Below are 17,753 nucleotides of genomic sequence, written 5' to 3'. Positions count from 1 at the left end.
AAAGATGGTTTTGTCGTTTCACTTCATACTCAAACTACTGACATTAGAGTCTTTGCAGAGTTCTCCAGCTGGCCCATTTACCAAACAAACTATCTTGCTATGAGTGGAACCTGACCTAAATAAAGGTTACTGCAGCAGGTACATCAACACAAGAAACCATATTTCACGCCAGGATAGTGACCCTGGAAAGATCACAGGGAGGAATATTGAGAGACAAATGTATATTTAATCTAACTTGTGCCTGACTCTGCCTCATCTCTACTGGGCAAACAAACGATTATTCTATTTGAGAATCTGGAAAGTTGGACATTGCCTCTGAAAGACTGTTAGCATTTGGACTATGACAGTCTTTTATGTATCAGGCATGTAAAATGTAGTGAAAGGAGATGGATTAAGAACAGGACTGGATGTCCCAGCCAGGTGTTCAATCCTTTCACACTGCAAACTCATGTTTCTCATACCTCATGAGAAAGGTGAGAGGGGCATTTAGAATATACCCATTCAGTTCTAGGCCTCTCAGTTATGACTAGCACTTGTACTGCATCATTAAAACTATAGCAGTCCTTTCAAAATTGATATTAAAAGCAACAAAGCCCTGAAAGAAAAAGGCCAGTTGAGAAAGGCATCAGTGTCCTTGCTGGGATCTGATTGTGCCCGATTAAAACTGTAACTGTGAGGTACTGGTACTGCATACCATAATTTTACTAGCCCAACCTGGAAGAACTGGCAATTTCCATTTAAAACTCAACAGTAAGCATGCAGAAAATTGCTTTTCGCTTTCCACATTGGCCATCAGCATGCTTAATAGCTATGCAGGAATATAAATGCTTGGCCTCTCTTAGACTGCTAACAATATTACAAATGTTTAGTTTTCTACGTATGTCTCATCATACTACCCTATTTGTGAGCATTCCATGGTCCGATTCTTAAAGCTGTTTGCTCATGCATGTTCAGCTTAAATATGCCCCAGTCTTGATATAGAAGTGCAAGGTATTCACAGTGACGTTGCACTGGCAAATTCCTTTACTTATTCATACTATCTTTTTTTTTAAACAGTCTTTATTGATGTTTTTCATTAAACAAACAAACCAACCCCCAGCCCCCACCCCACCCTGACACAGGCATGATAATTAAATGAATATATAAGCATAAACATAAATATAAACATAGGTCAAAATAAACAAATAATTTATACAAAAGTATAGTTTGCTCAGATCTAATAAAGAGGTAGTTCCATCCTATACATCCTTATTTAACCCGTATGTTCAATCCATTGTGCTAAGGGTTTCCCAATTTCAAGTCCTAGCTTCTTCCTATTACGGCCCTTTCGCTTATATATTGCAGTTTCCAAACTATAAGTTGCCACTAAGCGTGTTTGCCACTGTTGGAATGTAGGTGGATATACATCAAGCCAGGCTGATGCAAGACAAATTCTAAATACAGCCAATGCCACATATATCAAGCCCCTTGTGTGCAGTGGTCGTGTATCAACACTTGCCCCAATTACAATTTCGGGAGTGGTTATCTCTATCTTATCTTTAAAAATTTTAGAGAGAAAAGTGGATATCTCCTGTTTTATAATAAAGAGTTCCCCTCAAGTGGCTAACATGTGCATTAAATCAGCTTCCGGTAATGAGCATCTAGGACAATGAGTCCCCTTGCCTGTACTCCACTTAGCTATTTTTTAGGCGTATAATAGAGTTGAAAAAAAGTCTTGTAATATTGTGCCTGTAATTTGGTTGAGATTAACATTGATTGACAATGATCGAAACCCATTTGAATAGAGGATTCTGGAATATCTAATTGATCCTGCCAAATTTGGATATGTTTATCTAAATCGTCAGGCAACATGGTAATCAGATTAGTATATATTTCCCCAATTTTAATTGTATTATTTTGTGTAATAGTTTCAATTAATTGTATTTTCCGAAATGAGGAGTTGCCACCACCCTTGTTAAAATAAAATCTCTAATTTGTAGATATTTAAAGAAATCACGATGATCCAAACCAAATCTCTTTTTCAACAGATCAAATGTGCTAAACCCAATTGAATTATAAAATGAACCAAGTGTTGTGATACCGAGCCTGACCCACCGTTCCATGCATGCATCGGAAAAGATCTCTGGGAGGTTACGATTTCGATATATAGTTGTATAGTGCGAGAATCTACCAATCCTGAGGATTTTACGTATATTACCCCATGCAGTATAGATACCCTTTAAAGTTTTAAACCAAACCTTTTTAAAGTGGCAATCAAATGTCAAACACCAAAAATGATTTTGCGTCTCTTCGCCTAAAATAAGTTCCTGTGGGGTTGGAACCCCTCTCATTTCCTCTGATAGCGAGTTTGGGGTTAAGAGTGCTCTACTATAGTTAAGAATAGTCGCCCACCAAAAAAGTTTAAGGTTTGGAAGGGCAAGTCCTCCCCTATCTTTAGGAAGACTGATGTATTGTATGGCTCTACGTGATTTACTGTATCCCCAAATGAAACGAGAGAATATTCCATCAATTTCTTTAAAAATTTGTTGGTCGAACATTAGGCATATAGTTCTAAAAAAGTATAGGAATTTTGGAAAAAATACCATTTTAATAAGATTACATCTACCAATAATGGCTAGCTGTAAATTATGCAGTTTCTTCAAAGCTTGATCCGTTTGTTTCAATAGTGGATTAAGATTAATTTTAACCAAATTATCGAGATTTGAGGTAATATTAACTCATAAATAAACTGCATTAGTTACTACCCTATTATCACAAAAATTAAGTTGGTTATGAATTATAATTTGAGTTTTATTTGAGTTTAATTTATAGCCCGAAACTGCTCCAAAATTCCCGGCTTCTTGTTCGATTAATTTGATGGCCTCCTCTGGATTAGTTGTTGTTACAGCAATATCATCAGCGTATGCCAATGTTTTGGTTGCTCCATTGGGGGTCATTATGGGTCTTATAGCTTGATTATGTTACAGTTTCCGAATAAACGGATCTATAAAAAGGGCAAATAGTAGTGGGGAGCAGGGGCAACCCTGCCTTGTCCCTCTTGTCACTTTAAAATTATCCGATGCCTCACCATTTATCATAACTGTTGCTTCCGGTTTAACATATAACATGCGTATTGCCCTAATGAATGTTTCCCCTATCCCACTCCTTGACATAGTTGTCCATAAATATTGCCAGGAGACCCTATCAAACGCTTTTTCAGCGTCTAGCAATATAAGAGCCATAGGGTCCCCCGCAACTTCAGCTATGTCAAAGAGTGTGATAACCCTTTGAATGTGATCGGTGGTTGATCGGCCTGGAATGAAACCATGTTGTCTAACTGAAATGATTGTATGAATTAGTGGAGCAAGGCGACTGGCCAATAATTTAGAAAACATTTTAGAGTCATTATTAATTAGGGTGATCGGACGGTAAGCCCCTAACTCGTTCGGGTCTTTGTTCTTCTTAGGGAATACAATAATCTTTGCCTGTGCCCAAGACCCTGGTGGTTGACCACCCTGAAACACTTGGGTCTGTAACTTAATGAAAATCTCTTTCAATTGTTTACTAAACCTGGCATAAAATTCTGATGGAATACCATCAAGCCCCGCTGCTTTAACAGGTGAAAAGCTATGTATTGATAAAAGTATCTCAACCCACTGTGGTTTCTCCGCCAGAATATCTTGATCCGTTGGGGAAAGTGCTGAAATGTTAACAAATCCAGATATTCCTCTATTTGTGATTGGGTTTTACATGTCTCGGTGTATAATTCCTCATAATATCTTTTAAATGATTCTCTAATTAAATCAGTATCTTGTATAAGACCTTTCACAGGGTCTCTGATCTCTTTAATTATGTTGTCGGTATAGTCCTGCCTTGTACGAACAGCCAATTGGTGCCCCACTTTTTCGCCAAGCTCGTACACCTTTTCCTTATTTTGAGTGGCTTTACAAATTGCTTTAGATGTAAATATTTCTACAATTTGGTTTTTGGTAATGGTAACTTCACTTATCGCTTCATCCACGTTAATATTTCCCTGAATTGCCCTTACCAAATCTTCCTCTTTATTAGCTAATTTATTTTGTAGAGTTTTTATTAACAATTTTTAATTTTGGTTGCTTTTGATAGAAAATCTAATGGTTTCTCCCCTAATTACCGCTTTAAGAGTACCTCAGACAATTTCCAGCGGGGCGCTGCCGATATTAAATTCTAAAAATTCCGGAATCCATTTTTCTATATGCTGACAATATTCTTCGTTGAGCACTAAAGCCCTTTCAAAAGTCCACCTCTTATGATTCGGTTGTATCTTACCTATATCAATACTTATGATTAAAGGGTTTTGATCAGACAAAACTTTCGGCAATTTATCTATAGTGCAATTTATGACTATGGAGTGTGAGGCAAATATATAATCTAATCTAGCCAATTTGTGATGTGGATTGGAGAAAAAGGTGAAACCTGGATTATTTGAAGAGTGCATTTGCCAGCAGTCAATAATACCATGTGTATTACAGATCTCTTCCAGGGCCTTATACACTCTCGGTTTCCTTCCTTGATAGATAAAATTGGTTGGCCTTTGCCCCCAATCTGCCGGGAGATTCAGATTAAAGTCACCGCAAATAATTAATAGTAATGGCCAATGTGCTAATTCATTGTTCAGAAATAGAAAGGGAGCAGGATCATCATCTACGCACCCATATACCGAGCAGATAGTTACTTTTTTCCCTATACTATATTGACATTCGGTAATGGCCCATCTTCCAAATTTGTCTGCCGTTGATTTGCCAAATTGAAGACCCCTACCACGTGCCAAATTGTTACTCCCCGTGTTTTATTTGCCTGACTTGTTGCCTTAATCACCCTATAACTTAAGGTTTTTCAAATTGATTTTTGAGATACTTCAACATGAGTTTCCTGAACGCAAACTATTTCCGCTCCAATTGCGTTAAGATATATTGCAGTTCTTTGCCGGTTTTTTGGGTCGTTTAATCTACAAATATTAATTGTTAATATTTTTATTTGACTCATTGATACACAAAAAAGATTGATCTGACAATAGTGCTTTCCTCAAGCAAATGAGTTCTTATAAATTCCACATTCTCTGACCTGATTTCATGTCTGCGCCCCCATCCCCACACTATTCCCCCTAGTGCCCCTTTAAAAAACATACTGCCCCCTCCCATTAGGCCATCCCACCCCCACTACCCCTTACTGAGGCTGCCTGGTTCAGATTGAACCAGGTTATGGGCACCAGTTTGATTGGTAGCTCTAAGTGGCCACTCGCCTGAACGCCTGTGTGTACCCGAAAGAATACGGTTAATCTTAATCATAGTGTGTTTGGTTTGCATCAGTTAATACTCAAATATACAAGTTAGTGACAGTTAGAATCAGTGCATCGATTTTGTTTGTGACTCTTGATGAGTAATCTATTTATTATTCTTGCTTTTGACTGGCTTGGTGATTTCTTTTAAGTACGCTTCTGCCTGTACTTCACTGGAGAAGATTCTCGTAGTGCCATTAATTATGATTTTTAATCGTGCCGGGTTCTGTAGATAAACAGTGGCACCCTTTGATTCAAATGGGGAAATTAATTGTCTCAGCCTCCGGTACACAGTCAAAATATCGAATCTTTAATTTCGACTTACACTTATATCGAGTTGCTAATATCGAAGGGACAGAATATCGATGTCCAGAATATCGATGGCCAGAATATCGACCCTAAGGTAAGTAATATCGAAATTACTTATATCGATAGCATATATATCGATGTAAGTAATTTCGATTTACTAATATGTGTTAGAAATTTTACTTAAGTATTTAAATTAATTGTTATAATATGTGTTTAATATGTTTTTATAAATAAAAAAAATATAAAAGTAAATTATATGTTTTACTACCAGAGCGGGTTGTGGGTTTTTAGGGGAATAGGGTGGGAAGTAATTTATTTGTAATTAAATAATTATTTTTTAATGATTAATTTATTTTGCAATTAAATATTAATTGGCAATGAATTATTTTAATTGATTAATTGATTAATTAATTTATAATTTATGTATATTTTTAAGTAAATTATATGTTTTACTACTGGAGCGGGTTGTGGGTTTATAGGGGAATAGGGTGGGAAGTAATTTATTTGTAATTAAATAATTATTTTTTAATGAATAATTTATTTTGCAATTAAGTATTAATTTGCAATGAATTATTTTAATTGATTAATTGATTAATTAATTGATAATTTATGTATATTTTTAAGTAAATTATATGTTTTACTACTGGAGCGGGTTGTGGGTTTATAGGGGAATAGGGTGGGAAGTAATTAAATTGTAATATTAATTAATTTTGGGTAAAGGAGTATTTTTAGGGTTCAGGGTCAGTTTTCAGTTCTTGGGTAAAGGGGTATTTTTAGTGTTCAGGGTCAGTTTTCAGTTTTTGGGTAAAGGGGTATTTTTAGGGTTCAGGGTCAGTTTTAAGTTTTTGGGTAAAGGGGTATTTTTAGGGTTCAGGGTCAGTTTTCAGTTTTTGGGTAAAGGGGTATTTTTAGGGTTCAGGGTCAGTTTTCAGTTTTTGGGTAAAGGGGTATTTTTAGGGTTCAAGGTCAGTTTTCAGTTTTTGGGTAAAGGGGTATTTTTAGGGTTCAGGGTCAGTTTTCAGTTTTTGGGTAAAGGGGTATTTTTAGGGTTTAGGGTCAGTTTTCAGTTTTTGGGTAAAGGGGTATTTTTAGGGTTCATGGTCAGTTTTCAGTTCTTGGGTAAAGGGGTATTTTTTGGGTTCAGGGTCAGTTTTCAGTTTTTGAGTAAAGGGGTATTTTTAGGGTTCAGGGTCAGTTTTGGGTTTTTGGGTAAAGGGGTATTTTTAGGGTTCAGGGTCAGTTTTCAGTTCTTGGGTAAAGGGATATTTTTTGGGTTCAGGGTCAGTTTTCCCTACTGTTGCACCCACTGGAGTGGGAATAGTAATTTTAACCCCTACGCTATCCAACACTTTCCCTACTGTTGCACCCTCTGGAGTGGGAATAGTAATTTTTACCCCAACGCTATCCAACACTTTCCCTACTGTTGCACCCTCTGGAGTGGGAATAGTAATTATTGTTAAGTAAGTATATATTATGTATGATTTGTTATTTTTTTTTTATTAAATATGTATTATTATTTTTTTTACCATTATTAAATATATTTAAATATGTTTAAGTAATTTATAAGTATTATTTACAGTATTTTTCATGTTATTTTAAACCCCCAAAAAAACGATATATTTGACGATATTTTTAACATCGATATTATTTTTTCGATATTTTGGTACTTACCATGTTGTACATAGGGCGTCGATATTCTTGCAATCGATATAATTACGCCGATATTTGTGTAGGTCGAAATTCTGTCTGTCGAAATTCTGTCATAGATCCTCAGCCTCCACCTTCTTTCCACAGTTGCATGAGCGAAATCAGGTCTACAAAAAAATGAGAAGCCCTTATATTCTCTTTTGCTGGTGGGGCGGGCTAAATCAAAAATTGATTCGCGAAGTAGGAAGTTACCAAAATTAACCAAGAACGCCCAAGGATACTGTGCAGCTGTCTGAGATTTTTTAGAAAGGGTCATGGGAAAACGATGGGCCCTTTGTATTTCTTTAGTAAAGTCCCACATGTGTAACTCTGGAAATGATTCTTTCAAAAGTGCTATCATGTAACCCCGGGGATCATTCCCCTCTGCATTCTCCGGTATCCCCAAAAAACGTAAATTATTCCAACTCGCTCTGTTCTCCTGGTCTTCCACCTTCTGCATTAAGTCTTTAACAATACCATCCTGCTCTTTCCCCAATGTTTGTAGAGCCGATACATCTTGTTCGATATTTTCCATTCGTGTTTCCACTGATACCATCCTATCCGAAATTTCAAGACATGTAGCTCCCACTTTTTGTACTGCCCCTTGAAGTTTCTGAATAGCAGTGTGAACGACAATTTAGTTTTTTTTGTTATCCTGCTTCACGTCTTCTTTAAGATTCTTGATTGATTTTAAAATGTCACACAAAGAAGGTTCTGATTGTGACTTCCTACCATCCCAAAGTTCGGGTTGTGAAATCATAAATGTTTTGGATTCTCCGGAAGGACATGGTCTTGAGGCCGAGCCAGTAACGTCTTGTATAGGAGTAGTCCTGGGTCTGTGACTAGTCTGTTCAGTATTACTCCCTTGATCCGTAGTATCCTCATAGGTTAGTTTGTTTTGTCTTTTTTGCCTTCTTTTTCTTCTTTCCTGGTTCTTTCTAAACACACTATCCTTTGAAGCAGTACTCGATTTCTTAAATTCAGACTCTTGTGTTTGTTCTGATTCTGGTTCCGATTCTAGTGCGGGCTCTGGTTCTGATAAGTCGAGTTTATTATCTGATGGTTCAGGGGATCCGCCACTTATCCGCTCTAGCTCTTCTAGCTGCTGCAATTCACTAGAGGTAGAGGCACCAGTTTCGTAAATTTCCGAACCTGAATCAGATTCAGCGGATGCTACAGGACCATCATTGTCTGAACCTTGTTTGTGCTTGACTTTGTTTTGATCTGGGTTGACATCTTCCCCAACAGCAGTTAATTCTGGTAAGTCGTGTATCATCTGTGTTAGTTGTACCTGAGGTGCCACTTCTAGATCCTGACCTAAGATCTGGGTTGTTTCTACGCTGGGTATCACTGAGGCATGACCAGTTTTAGAGTCTATTTTTGTATTCAGCTTACACTCGACCATTCCGACAGTAGCTATGTTTTTCCCCACCCTAGCTGGTGTCGTTATATGTTCGGGTACTGTTATCGAGTTGACTGTATAGGTGGGTTCTTTCGTTTTACTCATCAAATCACTTACTGGTTTTATATTCACAACAGTGGAATCTTCGTTTCCAACTGATCCCGGCATAGCTTTGGCTACAGGATTAAATATACTTGGGATCAATGGTTGGGCTTCTGCTGCTTGAGCTGTTTGCCCTGTCGCTTTAGCGGCAGTTTTTTAAAATTCTTTATTGTCTGCAATCTTCTTGCCTTTTTTGCCTGCAAGTCTGTCTTATCTATGGCACTGTTCGACTTATCTACTTTATCTTCTCCATCACAATCAGTACTTCTGTCTCTCCCCATTACTCCAGTTTTAGCCTTGTTTTTATCTCTGCTTTTATCTTTCAACTTCTCTTTATCTTTTTCTTTCTCTGCCTTGCTCTTTAGGCCTCTTGTCTCGGGTCGGTTCACAATATTCATAATACTCATGGTACTCGCCCCTGTTTGTGGTGCAGTCTCCTCCCCGGTTGAGCCTATAGGACTAATAGGACCTATAGGACCTGTGACCTCTGGCCCCCCTGATCCAGTTAATACTGCAGCGGTATTAGTGCCCAAGATGTGGGTTCCCGCAGACTCCTCCATACTACTCCTTCTCGTTTTTGCCCAGATAATTTTAAAGAATAAATCACCTTTGCCAGATTTCGCCCTCCTGAGCAGACTTAACGGTCTGCTAAATGATCTGAATGATTTGAGTGATCTGGACCTGAATCCCTTTTCAAAAATCAGTTCGGGCAAAACATGCCAGAGTTGGTTACAGAGATTGGGATCGGCGAGCATCAGTAAACAGAAAACATCACCATTCACAGCATACACAGTAGGCATGAGCAGTAGGCATGAGCAAGCATCAGTTCACAGTTCACAATCCCACAATCTCCTCGGAGTTGGAGTCCGGCCTTTTGCGGAGATTCGAACCACTAAGATCAAGAGTAAACCATACTCAGGTCGTGTGTCATCCAGTCCAATCCTACCATGCCTAATGGTTAGATCAATAACAGTTAGGATTCGCTCCCACTGATACCCAACGTAATACTCAGCGTAGTGCGAGAATTACACAAGCTCCACGCAGCTCTTCAAAAAACACTTCAAATATACTTCACAAATTTTTAGCAAGGCCAAGCAAAAGCAAAGCTAAAACACCGTTTAGCACTCAGTCAGTAGAGAGGGAACCACCAAAAACAGCAAAGACAGCTCATCAGCGTTTTTATCCACCATCTAAAAAAGAATTTTTCTCACTGCTATCTTTCAGTGTCTTTCAGTGTCTTCAATGAGAAAATGTTACTTGTTAAACTGCTAGTTTTGCTAGAGTTTTTTTTTGAGTGACAGTTACTGAGAAAGAGAGTTTTTTTTAAACCCCCCCGAACGCTGCAAACGCTGCAATCCGCCAGCCAGCCAGGTCGCTAGCACCTGATTTTCTCCCGGTGTTTCTCCCGGTGTTACCCGCCTTTCAGCTGCTCTCACTCACGTTCCAAGGCTCTTCTCCAGTCAATCTAGCCACTTGTCATCAACCGCTCGTCCTCAGCGGACTCCAGCGGCTGCTGGCAGATCTCCCAGCACTCCCGACTCTCCCTGCTCTGCGCGCCGGCTACCTTCTGAACGGCGACCACTCCGAAGGCTCCAACACCCTCAGGCACTCCAGTCGGCGTTTTTCACGGTACTGCCGGCCGAGCTACCGGTCTTTCCGAACGTTTTCCTGGCGCAACCAGTAGCCAGCAGTATCAGCAATATCAACATAGGGAGACCGGTATCCGATATCGAGAGGTCCACATCGCCAGACGCACCTCCGGTCACACCCCGGTGCCTCAGGTGAGTCGTTGCAAGTCAGTCGCAAGCCGCCACAACCAATACGTTTTCTTTCCTTTCAAATTTATTGGTGTCGCTGTCAAACACACTCGTCTTGTCTCGTAATCGGCATTTTTCAGTGCCGGGATGGGCTAAAACATGAGCAAATAAAGTTACGGGGGTCCGGGCCAGCCTCAAGCTCCACTCACACCTGACGCCATCTTGACCTCTCAACTTATTCATACTATCATCCCATAATAGCATCTTATTGGGCCTGAGTAAATCCTACAAGAGGGTCAGGGTGGGGTCCTTGAAGATGCCCTGAAAAGTTGTAGGAAAGGTACAAACTCACAAGTATGTGAATATTTACAAAAAAATTTCTGGCCCATCTCCCTCACTTTTAAATGATTGGGGATATACTTTCGTACGGGGCAGGGCCCAGGGTTTCTTACCAAGGTGGGAATGGGCCTGGAGCACTCACAAAAATGGTTTTACTAACAGGATAGCATTTTCCACTGGAACTAAATATTTCTCCTAGGAGAAAAACTATTGAAAAAAGCCAATTTTCAATAAAAGCAGTTCATCATGGTAAGGACGACCAACTGGTTGTGTCAAAACTTTACATTTTCACCAGTGCCTCTATTTTCCTTCCCTCTTAGCTTCCTATGGGAACAATGAATTTCAGTGAGACCCTAGTAGTGCTTTTACAATGTTTTTAGCTGCTTGGAGAAAAAGTTAAGAAGTTCAGAAGCAGATATGCACTACAGGTTCCCAGAAAAGAAAGGGCTGTCCTCTAGATCAAGAAAATTGCATGTTCATGACCATTGCAGGGAGGACCACCTCTCGCCTGATAAATGAAGAGGTGCCACATCACACCCATTTGTCCTCTCTGCCCCCAACTAAAACACTCATGAAGGAGAACATATATTATTATTCTGTTGGGCGTGCATTTTAGGTGCATTCAATGGCGTAACACAGACCCCCTCAGCCCCTGAGCTCAAGGTCTCCCCCCAGGACAGTGCCCAGGCCTGCAAGCTCTTGAGTGAGTCCAGAAGAGGGGGCGGGTGGGGGGTACTTTGCAGGGGGGGCCTCAAGTTTCACTAGGACACTGGGTGTATTCAAAGGAGAGAGGATGTCTTATTACAACCAGCAGCAGCTCCTCCGCTATGGCAGAGGAGCATCGGCCTCACGCCCCGCCAGCAGTGTAAAAAGAAAAAAACCCTATTAATTAAGCCAGTTTATTATCGTTTTATTTTATTTCCCGGCCCAGTCTTTGGGGGGGGGGTGGCTAGGGGGATGACAGGCACCGGCGAGGATTGGTGGGCACGTCTATCAGTGTGCTTGTCGGTTTAGCCAGCTGTCTGAGGATGGCCAATCCGACGTGCACTGAAGCTCTCTCCAACCCAGTTGTGTTTTCAGGTTGGAGAGAGCAAGCACAGGCTCCCACTGTGCGGGCAATTGTTTTCGATTGCACCCTTTCTCTGGATCAATAGTATTCCTCCTCCTCCAAATAGAGTTTGACTCTCACTTTTTAATCTTTTTACAGACTATTCACCGACCTGGTCAGCCCATCCTCGGCACCAGGAATAGGTTAGTACGCACACCACATTGAACCATATGGCTTTAGGTTGACAATGTGCATCATTAATTTTATTTTCACCTCTGAGGTTGCCTCACCTTCCCTTTTGTCCTGATGAAGGCCCGCGAGCGGAGGTTTTAAATTATCCTCTACGCACAAGTCGGGTCGAAACGTCTACGCATACCCCCCAGCAAGGATCTGTACCATACTATATCACCCTGCACTTTTGCCTGATGGTGCAGTTATGCACTTTGTAAAAGATCATTAATTTGTTGAATTCTATTATGGACACGTCTCATTATACTAATATGTGTTGTACAAAATAACCAGTATCAACATCAAATGGATACTAAGTTGACTATCTACAGCCTTTTATTTCCCCTTTTTTCTATTTTAAGCACAAGCACTTTCTTCTCCTTACAACTTTTACTTTGAGCAACCTACTCAAGCTCTCAATTTATATGTGGTAATGTCTTTACCAATTTGTCGGATTGAAAAAATGAAAAAGTAAATATTTTTCGATAAAACAGAATGTGGATGTGTTTTCTCTTTTTCTCTTTCATGGTGCTAACCACTGATTAATTCATGCTCTATACTGTATTGATTACCATATGTTGATTATTTGGATAGCACCCACTAAAAAGTTTGTCTCACTTTTTGCACTCTTACATAGCAGGTCTAGGACCATTTGTTCTCCATAACATGACAGCCAACGTCAATGCTGTCACCGCCTCATGCCTGTATACCCTGAAGCTGATGAGGGAGATTTTTAATAGCTCCCATCCAGCATCCAGAAAATCATCGCAAGCCCTTGTCACAAGCAGTCTAGACTACAGGAATACATTCTAAGCCGATCAACAAAAAACTCAACTGAAGGCTGCAGACTATTCAGAACTCATTGGCCGGAATCACTCTCAACCTTCCAAGCTGCATTCACATCACACCACCCCTGAAGGAGCGCCACTGGCTCCCCATATGCAACCAAGCACAAATCAAACTCATCACACACACTTTCAAGGTACTACATAACACTGACCCAGCATACCTCAACTAATGCATTTGCTTTCACAACCTTCCAGAACCTCCAGTCATCTGGACTTCTACATGCACACATCCCATGCATACCGAAAACCAAATCTGGGTGTTGACCCTTTTACTACATCGATCCTAAAATGTGGAACAACCTGCTGCTACATAGAAGAGCCTCCTCCTCCTCACTGCTTGATTTTCACAAGAAGCTGTAGACCTGGCTGTTTGAATAGTCCCACTTAGCCCTCAGTTTGGCTAACCACATTCCTGCTCAGTGCTAGGATACCTCTCCAATGGTAGTGCACTCCACAAAACTGCATAACATAACAACACAATACCTACATATCTTTTGGAATTGCTACACTTCATTGGGTATGCCTTCTTAATACAGGGTCTCAATCATTAATTAAACTAAAAAGTCCTTGTTTTGTAAACATGTGTCTGGCATAAACATCCTTGCCTGTATGGTCAAACAAAGTCACCTTCTGCCGATTATCCTTTCTCTCCTCCTCTTCCTCCTTTGATGAGCTTCAAGAATTTGAACCCTCCACACTACATCACACAGTGCAGCCATTGTGAAAGATTGCATGGCATTTTAGGGCCCCATTTATCCTTTGTAACGAGTTACAACATGTTTCAAATCAAAGGTATTTTGAACACTCGAACCACTGTATTTTAACACATTTCCTAATAACAAATGCTTTATACATCAAAATAGCAACTAGTTATTTCCTGTTGCTAAAATAAAAAATTGCAATTTATTCACTGCCATTTTAACCCCTTGTATGCGGGGCGGATTCCCCTGCTGTTCTGGGGGGTGGGGATGCGCGCACAGCGCCCCGGTGCTCATGACGAGCTGAGCTCGTCATGACCACACCCGTTTGTGTAGAATGTTCGCACAGCAGGGGAATTTCCCCAGCGTGCGAGCGTTCTAATGGTCATGACGAGCTCAGCTCGTCATGAGCACCGGAGCACCGTGGCTCTTGACGAGCTGAGCTCGTCATGAACGTTCAAGGGGTTAAGGAACACTACTTTAGCGAGTCTTTGACATTGCAAACATACCATTTAGATGTAGGTAGCTAGTATGCGACTGGTTACCATCTCAAAATTCTTTCATACATGAACATTGTGCTCATTTTCTATTGTCACAGTCAATCAACCAATCAGGGAATTGTGAAGCGCTCTACTCACCCGTAAGGGTCACAAGGTGCGGGGTGGTGGGAAGCAGCTCCAGTCAGTCGGAGAGCCAGGTCTTGAGGGTCTTCCTGAAGATGTGCAGAATGGGGGCATGCCTGATGTTGATCGGAGGCTTGTTCCAGGTCTTTTTCGTGATGTAGGAGAAGGATCCTCCACCTGTTCTGGCTCTGTGGATGCGCGGGGTTTCTGCGAGGGTGGCGGATCAGAGGTTTTTCTTGGGTATGTGGAAGGCGATTCTTTCATTGAGATATTGGGATCCGGTGTTGTGGAGGCATTTGTATGCATGGGTGAGTATCTTGAAGGTTACTCTCTTCCTGATGGGGAGCCAGTGGAGGTCTCGCAGGTGTTGGGTGATGACTTTGTGTCGAGGGATGCAGAGGACAAGTCTGGCTGCTGTGTTCTGTATGGTCTGGAGCTTGCGGAGCAGAAATTTTTTGATTCTGGCATAGAGGGAGTTTCCGTAGCACAATCTGCTGGTTATGAGTGCTTGGGTGACTGTCTGTCTTGATTCGAGGGATACATTTGAGGGTCTTGCGAAGGATTCGAAGGGTGTTGAAGCAGGTGGAGGTGACGGCGTTGATCTGTCGGGTCATGGAGAGGGAGGAGGTGAGTATGATGCCGAGGTTCCGGCCGTAGTCAGGGGGGGTGGGGAGCTGCCGTGGGTGTTGGGCCACCAGGTGTTGTCCCATGCAGATGAGGACGATCCGAGGATGAGGACTTTTGTTTTCTGCAAGTTGAACTTTAGGCAGCTGCTGCTCATCCATGAAGCGACACCCTTCATTCCTTCCTGGAAGCTGAGTCTTGTGGTGAGGGGGGTCCTTCGTGAGAGAGAGGATGAGCTAGGTGTTGTCAGCGTAGGTTACTATGCTGAGTCCATGATGTCTGATGATGACTGCAAGGGGGGCCATGTAGATGCTGAAGAGCGTGAGGCTAAGCGTTGATCCTTGGGGTACTCTGCAGCTGATCTCTGTGGTTTCGGAGAGGAAGAGAGGAAGTCTGATTCTTTGGGTTCTGCCAGTGAGGAAGTAGAGGAGCTAGTCGAGGGCGGTTCCCTGTATGCCGGCGTTGTGGAGTCTGGCGGTTAGAGCGCAGTGGGAGATGGTGTCGAAGGGTGCAGAGAGGTCGAGCAGGATCAGGGCCGCGGTGTGACCTTGGTTGAAGAGCGTATGGATGTTGTCTGTAGCGGCGAGTAGGGCAGGCTGGGTGCTATGGTACCTGCGGAATCCGAATAGTGAGGGGTCAAGGATGGAGTTCTCTTCGTTGAATTTCATTAGTTGGACGCTGACGATCTTTTCTGTGACTTTGGCCTCGAAAGGGAGAATAGAGAAGGGCTACAAGGTTTCTCATAACCTGGTGAGTGGCAGAATCACTCCATGGCAGGTGAAGATAATCTTTGGATGCACCCCCAGCAGTCTTCAGGGGTGCCCCAAAAGCATGTACAGCACTTCCTGTGCTGGAAATTGATATTACACGGTCCAGTGGGTGAAAAACATAGGCGCAGACAGAAAAAGTGGCTGGGGGAGGAGTGTCTATGTTTCTGCACAATGCGCGGACTTCAGTCCGTACACCACAAAAATAAAAAGTCAGAGTAGCACATGCTCTGTGTACAAGGCTACACTACAGAAATCCAGCAATGCACAAAGCTCCGCCCGATCTTGGTGCAGCAGCCTACGTCCATGCTGCAAATGCAAAACGGAAGGCAGACGGCAGCAAAACACAACTAACTGAGACTCTTGTCTTCCACCGGGAATACACATCGAAAGGGCAGCAGGACGTGCTGAATAGAGGCAACATTCTCAAACTGATGAAATGCATCACTACCTTGGGGGGCATAAACTCCAATGATCTACTTTTGGTTGAATTTCTGCCCGCTCCGAACTCAAACAGTCAGGAGGTGACTAGGACGATTTGGTCCTCCAGCAACGTTGTTGACCTAATTATGTCAGAAGCAGCTCAATTCAAGAACTGGGGTATTGAGCTCGTTCCTCTACAAAGACCAGCCTACCCCTCGCCACTCCGTAGAAGAAACAGTTCTGAACCAGCGAGGCAACAGGCTAACCCCTGCAGTGTCCTAAGGGGTGCATTGGGAAGATCACCAACAAAAAGGGAGGACATCTTCTGGCAGCAACCATTGGATAGGCTGTCAATGACAACTGGCTTGGAACCAGTGTTCACAACAGGGAGGCTCAACTCAGCCCCAAGGAACCAGCAGCCTCGCACACTTACCACTGCCAACTCCGAGCGAGACAGCCCGCTAAACAAGTACTTACGCACCACGGGAGAATGGGTAGCAGTAAGCACAAGGAAGGCACCTCATTCAAATCACGCACTAGTAAGAGGAACAATGTCCAGAACGATTTTCACATGCCCCGAAGAGGTGTGACGCCCTCACCGAACGGGAGAAGACATCAGAGGAAGGGTGCCAGCTTTTGGCATCTGTTCCTGGAACATAAATGGCCTAACCTCCAAAATGGATGACCCGGATTTCATAAAGTATATCTCCCAATTCGATATTGTAATGCTGCAGGAAACCTGGCTCTCAAGCACAAAACACATCCCGGGTTTCACCTGCTTCTCAACAGCGGCGGCCAGAACCAATAAATTTGGTCATCAGTCAGGAGGTTTGGCGACATATGTTTCCACCACCTCAATATCCTCGGCAGTCCAACTGGTCCCACTAACATCCTCAACCCTATCCATAAAGATTAAGCTACAGCTGGGCATCAAAGAGGAAGAAGTCTGCTTTGTAAACGCATATGCTCAACCCAAAAACAGAGCCAAAGACTCAAAGAACATCTTGAATCAACTGGCCGGGGCACGTCACCCAACTGGAGAACCCACTCCTCTTCTTGTCGGGGGACTTCAACCAAAACTTACTTGGCTCGTCATTAGAAGACAAAGCTCTGGCTCTTAATAAAATCTACAGTATACCAGCACAAAGTACTCCTCCAAATTGGAGAAAGCGCCAAAATAACGCTTTTCTCCAAGACTTAGAACACGAAAATCTTCGGGCACTAAACGGCAGATTTCTGACTGACTCCCCTCCAGTAGCTTCTTTCTACTCTCATAGAGCCAGCTCCATCTGGATTACACTTTCGCCAGCCTGGCATTATTTCCATACATCCGGGAATTCAGAATGGGGGACCAGGGGGAAAGTGACTACCGCCCTCAGGAAAGCCAGCTGACAGCAAAAACGCCAATGGTAATCAGGCCAGACAACACACTGGGGGAGATTTATACAATCAACCAAAGGAAAATCAAATGCTCGCCAACCAACACAACCACCTTGGCTGAAACTGCCCTCCAACTGTACAACATACACACATCAGATGCAGCTGGGCTCATTTCCCACTGGGAGCAATACACAGATTCACTGGTAAATAAACTGGCAAGAAA

The sequence above is a fragment of the Lissotriton vulgaris genome, chromosome 2_1 (assembly GCF_964263255.1).
Source record: "Lissotriton vulgaris chromosome 2_1, aLisVul1.2, whole genome shotgun sequence".
Taxonomy (NCBI): domain Eukaryota; kingdom Metazoa; phylum Chordata; class Amphibia; order Caudata; family Salamandridae; genus Lissotriton; species Lissotriton vulgaris.
The sequence above is the reverse complement of the archived record's forward strand: the minus strand, read 5'-3'. Positions refer to the sequence as shown.